A 10,805-nucleotide genomic window follows, 5' to 3' on the forward strand; every position below is an offset into this window, starting at 1 on the left:
GGAATTAGTAGTAAAATGTTGAGATGGTGCTGTCTTGCAAATTTGAGCAAAAGTTGACGGGACGATGGCACCTGGCGTGCACACGGTCCTCCAAAAAATCCACGAAACGAAGGGGGATCTGTTCGTCTCTGCACAAGGATTCCAGATCTTCAATTACAGCCACGTACCTGCAACCTACACATAGAAAAGTGAAGATGATTGGGGGGTTAGGGATTAGGGGTTTGCCCTTAGGTCAAACCCTAGTTTTGGAATTAACCAAGAAATGAGAAATGTTGTAATGTAAAACAAGTACTAGTACCTTGTTGTAAGAATGTTTGTATGCTTGAATGCTTGAACACTTGAATGCTTGAATATCATTTTTGCCTTTTTTCCATCCCTCAAAATGGGAGAGGAAATGTAGTTTATATACTTGTCAATTAGGGTTAAAAGACTGATTTTTTCGACCTTAGGCCGACCAGGAAAGGTTATTTTCCAATTTGCAAACTTAAAGACCCGAGGCCCAAAAGAGACCGGGCCCAAAATAGGGCCAGGGACCAGGGCGCTGGGCGCCATGGTCTTGGGGGACCAGGGTGCTGGGTGCCCTAGTCCTGAAGGACCAAGGTGCTGGGCGCCATGGTCCCACCTCCAGGGACAACGGGGTGCAAGGAGGATCATGCCAGGGTGCTGAAAAATGCAGTTTTTGATGTCATGAACAAGTTTCGGGGTCTCCATTCAGGTTCAGTGTTGCATCGCCGTCGTGAAGACCCAAATGCAGTCAAAATTGCAAGTGTCGCAATTTTAGGACGCTACATTTAGCCCCCACTTTAGCGGGAGTATAAGCGTACGCTCATACTTCCGGTAAAGTACAAGGAAACAACATTGAAAGACTTTCACCACGTCAAGGAGGCAAGACACACGAAGCCCCCAGTGGACTAAGGATCTTACGACTTTGATTGACAAAGTAAAAGGGAAGATCACGAGGGAGAACCATGACTGTCAGTAGTAAGGTTCCCTCACTGTGAGTCATGCAAGAGAAATACCAAAAATTTTCAAGGCAAAGCTAAGTTCGCCAAGAAATTTTCAAGTATCCTGAAGGGATAGACGGGATGCATGCCCCCCTACATTAAAGCGATCTCACATGCCTCAACGGGGGTGATTGCTTTAAGGTAGTGATACACATAAGAAATTAGAAAGGAAAGGAGCACGTTATCACAAAGATTTAGCCCCCAAGTGTGAGATAGACCCAAGGATAATAGACACAAAACACAAAGCACGAGGTGACTTCACTTTCCTCGGGGTCAGTATGCTGTATGATAATTCATGTATATCATATGTATGTATGCATAATTTTTCTTCATTCCCCAATCAAGGAAGGTCACCTAGAAGAAGGGAACACATGTGTCTTTTGAGTCAACATGAGAGAGACCAAAAGAGATCTCAATGCTTTGCATCGTCCTCAAGTAGACAACACTAAGGACAACAAATAGAAGAATGAGAATAACACATGGAAGAAGTAACACAAGAGAGGAGGAGAGAGTTTGATATGCTAATGAAACTAGTCTAGCACGTCATCTACCCCCCGATCTTGCTGATCAATATTTCGGGAAGGCAGGGAACATGCTAGAGGAGGAACATTCAACACAGCAGATGGAGCTATCACAAGATCCAAACAAGGGCTATGTTCATGTTCCAAGCCACATTGTTCTTGTCTAGGAGCTAGGATAAGTGCTTTAGAAAATTCGTTAGATAAATGGTTATCAATATCAACAAGTTCATATTCACTATCAGAAGCAAGAGGAGTAACATTTTCATCATGAATAACATTTTCATCTATATCATCATCAAGATTTATAAAAATAGGATCTTTAACTCGCACAGGATCAAAACCATCATGCATCTTATGTTTAGGAGATTTTGGAGAAAATGGAATAATTCTTGTTGAAGGTGTTTTTGGGGATTGCAAAGTTTGAGAAGCAGCTGCCTGAGCTCTAAGATGATGCTTTCGTCGACGTTCACGAATAGAACGATTTCGTCTAGTCTTAGTAGGAAGTTGAGAAGATTGAGGAGGAGGAATGTTCTTATCCCTATCACTTGGGTGTTGAGGTTGTGGTCTCTTAGGCTGGATAATAGGAGAAGAGGAAGGTCTCTTCTCTTTATAAAAGGAAGGAGGAGGAACTGCTCCGTATAAAGGAGGAATATTTGGTTTAGGAAGGAGACCAAGTCCATCATGACGAGGAGGTATAGGTCTATTTTTAGAAAGTTTATTAGACATAGACATAGTCACATCCATAGGAATGGGTTGGGAATCTTCTTGAGGAAAGACATTAGTTTTATCTTTCAAAGGAAGAACTTCCTTCTCAAGAACGATAGGAATATCAAGTTTGGGTGTTCTAGGTTCACTTAGAGATAGTATCATATCTGTTTTCCACTTTTGATAAGATTTGAAAAGATGATCACTTCGCGGAGGAAGAGATTGGAATTGTTTAGGCCAAAAATAATCGATAGGAATGCTAGAAGTTCTTTCAGCTGGTTTAAAGAGACTATGATTGACAGTAACAACTTCACCATTATGGGGAAATTTCAAACACTTGTGAATAGGAGAAGCAATAGCTTTCATGGAAGATAGCCAAGGATAGCCAAGCTTCACACGAAATTGTTCAGATGAAGGAATAATAGCAAAGTTCACATCAAGGGATTTGTTATGGACCTCAATAGGTAATGTAATAGAACCAATTGCAGGAGAAGAAAATGCATCAAATAATTTCACAATCACGTCTGTTTTCTCATAAATCACTTGATTCAATTGCAAAGTAAAAAGAAATTCTTCAGTAATAACATTAACCATGCACGAAGGATCAATAAGCACTCCACGACAAGGTGCATTCTTGACTTTTGCAACTATGTATAAAGGACCATCAGGTGCCCTGATAGTTTCACTAGAATCAAATGTGATGGAAGGTTCTTTAGGGTTTTCTTGCTGCTCTACAAAGTTAATCACATTCGGAGTCATAGACACAAGACCATCAGATGAGAAAGAGGAATCATTAGTCTCAATCGCATTAGAGGTATGAGAAGGTAATGGATCAGTAAAAATTTGAAGATTTTGGTTAGGAGGAGCTACAAATGTGTTGCCTTTATCATTCACTCCCGAAACAGAGATAGTATTATTATCAATCAAATCTTGAATTTTACCCTTTAAAGCAAAACATTTTTCAATATCATGCCCAGGTTGATGATGAAATTGACAAAAAGATTTGTTATCAAAATAGGGTGAATTAATCTTTGTAGGATGAATTTTCTTTATAGGAGGAAGAGTAAGCACATTTTGTTCCAATAACTTATTCATAATACTATGCAATGATTCATTCAAAGGAGTAAACTTTCTTTCTTTCTTGAAAAACTTAGAAATAGGAGGCACACCTGATGCTGCATTCACATTGTTGTTGATGATGTTTTCATTGAATTTAACGGACTCTCTATTTGGTTTAAACTTCCCAAATGGTTGTTGACTACTATCACCCTTATCACTCAGAGCCATAGGATTTGCTTGTTCCATTTGACTCACAGTCAGTTGATAATTGTGAAGAGTTGCACACAACTGTTGGAAAGAAGTAAACTCAGAAAATAGAAGTTTGTCTTGAATATCTTTTTGTAAGTTAGAAATAAAGATTCTTTGAATATCATTGTCAGGCACTGGAAAAGAGATTTGAGCATACAAATGCTTATATCTACCAATGAAATCGGTCACTTTTTCTTTAACACCTTGTTTACAATGCATTAAATCAATCAAAGTAACTTTAGAACTTATATTGTTTTGAAATTGTTGAATAAAAGCATTTGCGAGTTGTTTGAAAGAAGTAATAGAATAAAAAGGCAATGAGCAATACCATTGTAGGGCTTTATCTCTTAATGTCCTAGTAAACAATTTTGCAAGCAACCTTTGGTCATAAGCAAAATCGGTACATATTGTTTGAAAAGTCTTAACATGTGTTAGAGGATCACCTTTACCATTATAAAGCTCCAAATGTGGGATTTCAACATGTTTAGGAGGAATAGCTCGAACAATGTCAAGAGAAAGTGGGCTCGCAACATCAAATGTGGGCACACTAAACTTAGATTGATTCATAGAGGCAATTTGTTGCTGTAAAGAAGAGATAGTTTGTGTAAGATTGTTAATGGTCGCTTCAGTCAAAGAGTTCATATTAGATGTGTTAGATTGAGATGGAGGTATTATGTTATTGAAAGAAGTTATTGATTGAGAATAAGGTGGCGGGACACTATGATAGTTAGTCATAGGAGATGATTGGAAAGGAGGAACACTACAAGGAGGAATGGAATGATTAAATGAATTGCCCCCTTGCGCCATGTTCATTTGTGGAGATGTAATAGGGACACTCATTGAAGGAATGAATGAAGAATTCGGATTAAATGAAGGCAGAGGGTTGATTGAAGAGGAAGGATTGCCCCCATGATTTGTGATCATAGGTGGAATGTCTTGTATAGAAGTAGTCATTATGTTTGATGTAAAGGTAGGTATGCTAGCAATAGAAGTTGTCAACAGGATAGAATGATTGACTTGAGTGGGAGGTTGTGTATAACCTAAATTTTCGGCACAACTCTTCATAGGCATCACATTCGAATCCACAATGTGTGCAATACCACACAAAATATCAATTCCATTCTTATCACTTTGAACCATATGTTTTAAACCCTCAATTAATGAAAGAGCTTGACTATCGGGATACTCATGAGATATCCATTGCTGAAAATCATCAAATTGGTTATCCAATTTCAAAAGTTGTTCTAGAGAAACCTCATGGAGAGCTTCTGCGTCATTAAGAGGATTAGAGGAATTACCCATGTCCTCGTTAAAAAGGCTATTCAAATTAGGTTGCATCTCCTTGGTAATTAAACCTTGGAAAGACTTAATTCTAAGGCTTCGTCTAATGGGAATAGTGTAAGTAGGGCTTATTGTTGTAAAACTCATGCACTAGAGAGGGAGAGAAAATTTTGAATTTAGAGGTAGCAAATTTCAATAAAATCAGCCAATCTCCTAGATTTAAGTTGTGTAGCGTCGTAAATTGTATGCACTTGCTAGGGTGGTACAATTTCACACCTAGTTTAGCACCCGCCTTGGTGCATTTTGTATTCTGCATTGCATTTCCCCTTTAGCACTTAATTAATCAAATTAATTAGGTCTAAGGCTCTATTTTATCATCTCCTATATCATAAAGTTGGGCCCTTTCATTAAAGTGTGCCCTTTTCATTTTATTCATCCAATACATCATTTAATCAAAAACCCTAATTAGGTCCTATTTTGAGCTTGGGGGCTTGATTTCAGGGGTCAAAACATCTCGAAATCACCTGTAACTTTGGGATTCTCTCTAAAATCATCATATCCGACGGCCCTGAAAATTTGGTGAAAAGTTGTCGGGACTGTGGCGCCCGGAGTGCACATGGTCCCAGACATTTTTCCTGAAATTTTGGGAGCACGATCCAATCATAAAATAAAGCTTAACCTCAACAAATTGGCGGGAAATTCAATCTCTAGGTCGGCCAAAAGACGAAATTACGATCTAGGGTTTCCTACATAAGAGCTCTCTTTCTTCATTTGAAAGGATCCGAATTTTGGCTTTCAAGGACCTTCTATGCAGCGAAAGGGCAGATCTTTGAAGACTTCAATAACATTCAACATCCATCCATCAAGCATTCATCAATTTCATTCATTTAGGGCTTTGAAGACATTGAAGAGCAATAGGAGATTACCGACTGAAGATTGGCTTGTACTCCTCCCTTGAGGGTTGGGTATGATTTCATGTTGTTTTCATGTCTTTGCATAAGCTTCAATATATCCTTTATTCATGCTTTAGATCACTTTGCATCTTGATTTAGAGTATTTACATTATCATTTACAAGCAATTAGGGTTTACTTTCTAGGTTGCTCTAGTTTGCTTTCTTGCATTTTAGGTCCTTGCACACACACTAGGTCTGCACACACAATACATTTTACAATACAACTTGGCTATTCGTGGAGGTGGAAATCATCAAAGCGGGGGTTTGACTAAGGCAAAACCCTATATAGCCGCCCAAAACACCTTTTCAGATATAAGTGCAGGTTTCGAGACTCGGACGATGCCGCAAGTTACAGATCCGGAAGAAGCAGACGGAGACCAAACAACACACCAAGTTTCAGAGCAAAAGACCAGGACAGGGGCATGGGGCGCCTTGGTCCCTGGGACAGGGGCGCTGGGCGCCTTGGTCCTCCTGACAGACAACATTTTTAGCATTTTTGATAGCTTTTCCATAGTGCAAAAACAACAGTTTCTAGAGCAGTTTCAGGGGCAGAATCAGGACAGTGGCGCCTGCGCCCCCGTCCCGAACATTTTCACTCAGATTTTAACTCCGGGTATGCATTTGCATTCTTGTCTTGTCCTTGTGTTTACAGCTTTCCATTGTTTAAATTCAATTCTGCAATCTTGTTATTAGTTCATACTTGCACTCTAGGGCTAGTAGTTGAACTTGCATCATCTTATCTTTCAAATTGCAACAAAGGAATAGAAATCCTAATAGGTAGCCCGTGGCTCTCTCTTCCACAAAAAGAAGTAGCCAATTGTGTGATACCTCTAGGCTCTTTCGTATTCCACAAATGTGTGATTGAAAGTGAGATTAGGGCATGTTTGCTTAGTGTCACTTTTTCCCCTACACAAGTTGTTAAATGCAATCACAACAATCTCCCAAAATTTCAGAAAAAATTGTCAGGGACCGTGGCGCTCGGGGTGCACACGGTCCTCGCAAATTTTTTTGAAATTTTCAGGGATGAAAGTTATGATGATTTTAAAGCCAATCTGAAAAAATTGAGTGATTTTACGATCTGTAGATAGGCCAAATTAAAGTTGCAATCTCAAAATTGAACCCTACACAGATTGTTGAAAAATGCAAAATTTGAATTTTGGAAAAGAGAGGGAAACTGAAATTTTGAATTTTATGATTTTAGAGGGAATACCAAAAGCAATGCAAGTTTTGAATTTTAAAAGTTGACTCAATTTCACGCAAAATTCAATTTTGAAAGCAGAAATCAAAGTTGTTGCAATTAAACATTTAATTTCAAAAGTCACGAGCTACAAAAATTTGAATAAAGCACTAAAATTTTGAATGAATGCCAAAACACTTTTCAGATTTAGGACAGTAAGAACACAATTTTGACACAAAATTTCAATTTCAATAATTTTTGAATGATTAGAAGCCTTAATCCAAGCAATCACTAGACCAACTTTGACTTTAATTTTGAAAGTGTTAGAATTGATGAAATTAGCCAAGATTCTGGATTTTAGCAGAAAATTACAGTAAGATCTTGCTCCCAAAATTTCAAAAAAAATGTCGGGGACGATGGCGCTCGGGGTGCACACGGTCCTCGCAAATTTTTTCCAAATTTTCAGGGATGAAAGATATTATGATTTTATTGCGGAATCCAAAGTTACAGCTGATTTGGAGATGTTTTGATCAGTGAAATTATCGGTCAAAGGTTGAATCAAGAGGGTTTTAAAAATTAGGGTTTTGACATTTAACCACTTAATTTTCAGAATTAAAGCACAAATATGAATTAATAATTTGCAATAGAAGGGTAGATTTGAAACAAGCATTAACAATTAAACATTTCACAAGCTCAATTACTAAAAAGAAAATTTAGGGTTTTTATGCAATTAACCTCTAAAATTTGCAAAAGATAAAACATGGAAATGTAATCAAGGCATCCAATTTTCAGATCTAACCATGAATAATCAGAAAGGATGTTCACGTCAGGTTCACCAAAATGTAAAGCAGAAAATCGTGATCGAACCCTAAGTGTTCCCCCCACCACTCCGAGGAGAGGGGAAGGAGGTCACTAGGGTTGACGGTTTTCACTTAGGGGAGACTTTACATTCAAAAGAGGGGTTGAAACCCACAAGATCCAATCCCACACAATGAAAGATTGGATTCTAAATGAGTTTCAAGGGTTAAGACAGCAAGGCTACCCTCTTTTGTAAAGAATGTAGATAGAAGGATTAAGCTAGGAATGCATGAAAAGTGAGAAAGATTCACTTATAAATAGAGATAGGGATATAGGATGAAGCTGCAGACCTAGAATTAGCAGTAAAATGTCAAGATGACGCTGTCCTGCAAATTTGAGCAAAAGTTGACGGGACGATGGCGCCTGACGTGCACACGGTCCTCCGAAAAATCCGCGAAACGAAGGGGGATCTGTTCGTCTCTGCACAAGGATTCTAGATCTTCAATTATAGCCGCGTACCTGCAACCTACACACAAAAAAGCAAAGATGATTGGGGGGTTAGGGATTAGGGGTTTGCCCTTAGGTCAAACCCCAGTTTTGGAATTAACCAAGAAATGAGAAATGTTGTAAATGTAAATGATTGTAATGTAAAACAAGTACTAGTACCTTGTTGTAAGAATGTTTGTATTCTTACATGCGAAGGTGTAGATGTTGTTGTATGTTGTATGTTGTATGTTGTATGTGATCTCCTCTTCAATGGTTGAATCCTTGTCTTGAATGCAACACTTAGCATTGAATGGAGACTTAGAATGATCAATTGCTTGAAGGAATGCTTGAATGCTTGAACGCTTGAATGCTTGAATATCATTTTCGCCTTTTTTCCATCCCTCAAAATGGGAGAGGAAATGTAGTTTATATACTTGTCAATTAGGGTTAAAAGACTGATTTTTTCGACCTTAGGCCGACCAGGAAAGGTTATTTTCCAATTTGCAAACTTAAAGACCTGAGGCCCCAAAAGAGACCGGGCCCAAAATAGGGCCAAGGACCAGGGCACTGGGTGCCATGGTCTTGGGGGACAAGGGCACTGGGCGCCCTAGTCCTGAAGGACCAGGGCGCTGGGCGCCATGGTCCCACCTCCAGGGACAACGGGGTGCAAGGAGGATCAGGCCAGGGTGCTGAAAAATGTAGTTTTTGATGTCATGAACAAGTTTCGGGGTCTCCATCCAGGTTTAGTGTTGCGTCGCCGTCGTGAAGACCCAAATGCGGTCAAAATTGCAAGTGTCACAATTTTAGGATGCTACAAAATGAAAAGAGGCAATACGAAGTGACATAAGCCATTATCCAACATATGATTTTGATAGATATAATTGAAAAACTATGTAATCATATATGAAATGGAAAACAAATTAGATGTATTAAGTGCCATTATGAATGCCTAAGATCAAATTTGAAAATAAAAGTTACAAATTATGCAACCCACAAATTATGAATCTAACCTCTAAATTTTTGTTATTTTAATTAAAAATATAATCGATGAGTGCAAAATTGAAAATTAACATGCCTACAAATCATATTCGAGAACACAAATTAGAAATAACCGTGTAAGAAGTTGGGTTCATTAAATTGTAATGGTGAAAAATTAGGATTAGGGTTAAATTATGATAATTAAACCACTAACTGACATAATTAACTATTACATTGGGGAGGAGAGGAATCTAATAGATCTATCCTTGAAAGACCAAGGTTTTGATTAGATTCCAAGATCCTTTTGATAGGGCTTTGTCCTTAAATTGAATTGATTTGGATTGTTGAAGATTAGGGCAAAATAGGTGATAAATGAAATGATCTGACAGAAATAGTGAGATATAGCTTTCGCACGAAGCCACCAACCTGGATCTAGGTAGAATAATATATTTCAAATATATTCCTAGAAGTTTGGTCTGATTTTTTGGGATCAGGTAATATTAATTTACCATAATCCATTGAATTTACTGCCATCAAAAGTTAAACCTGTTCGTATTTGTGAATTATGTCAATCCTCCTGAATGCAAATTTGTACCTATTTTTGCAGACATAAAGAAAAGGGAAACTTTTGGGAGTATGTGTTTTCCTAAGTCAAACCCCAATTTAAGAATTAACAATGAATGAAATAAAGCAAAAACTGAAATAAATGTTGAATAGATAAACCTCAAATTTGGAATTGTTTATGATGACGCTTTTCTCTTCAAATGTAATCACAAATTTTGTATGAAATGGAATGACAAACACAAACCCCTAATCTCACACAAATGCTTGCATGCATATTGACATGACTTTTCTCCACAATGGCTGAAGGATGAATAAGCAGCCTTAAAGATAGTTGAAAATGCTTGATGATTAATACTTCATGGATACATGGATGTTATATTGCTCATAGATGGAGACTTAGATCTAAAATAAATTGATATAATATCTTTATATAGGGGTTTCTAGGTAAATTATCAATAAGGCCAACCTCTAATAGTCATATATAGCTATGGTGATGAATTCCCATCCGGGAGATACAATACCTACCCTATTTCAAATTTGGGCCCAATTGAGAGAGGTCATGACATTTTATGGTGCCCATACCATGACATACTAAGCCCTCATCCCATTGCAAAGGGGACCAAAATAAGGTTCCAAGGAGGTGGTTACCCCTCTATGGGAACCACAACAAGTTGTACATGACATCAAAGTTGGGTAATAAGCACAAATCAGATCTAGAGAGGGGATGGGGATAGAACACACTAAAGTAGGAGCACAAACATGAGGTGTATATTGTATCGGTGATAATTTACGATGCTACATTTATCCCCACTTTAATGGGAGTACAAGCCTATGAAAATATTCATAGTAAAGTAGATGGAAGATGAGATAGATGAGCAATTAAGAGTGAGATCACAAGGATTATAAGACATCACTAATTTCAAGGAACCAAGCCCCCAATCTTATGATCTTAACTCACACAATAACATGCAAAGGAACACAAAATAAGACAAAGACAAAAGGCAAAAGACACACAACACAAAAGCTAAAA

This window comes from Cryptomeria japonica, chromosome 7, assembly GCF_030272615.1.
Source record: "Cryptomeria japonica chromosome 7, Sugi_1.0, whole genome shotgun sequence".
NCBI classification, from domain to species: Eukaryota; Viridiplantae; Streptophyta; class Pinopsida; order Cupressales; family Cupressaceae; genus Cryptomeria; species Cryptomeria japonica.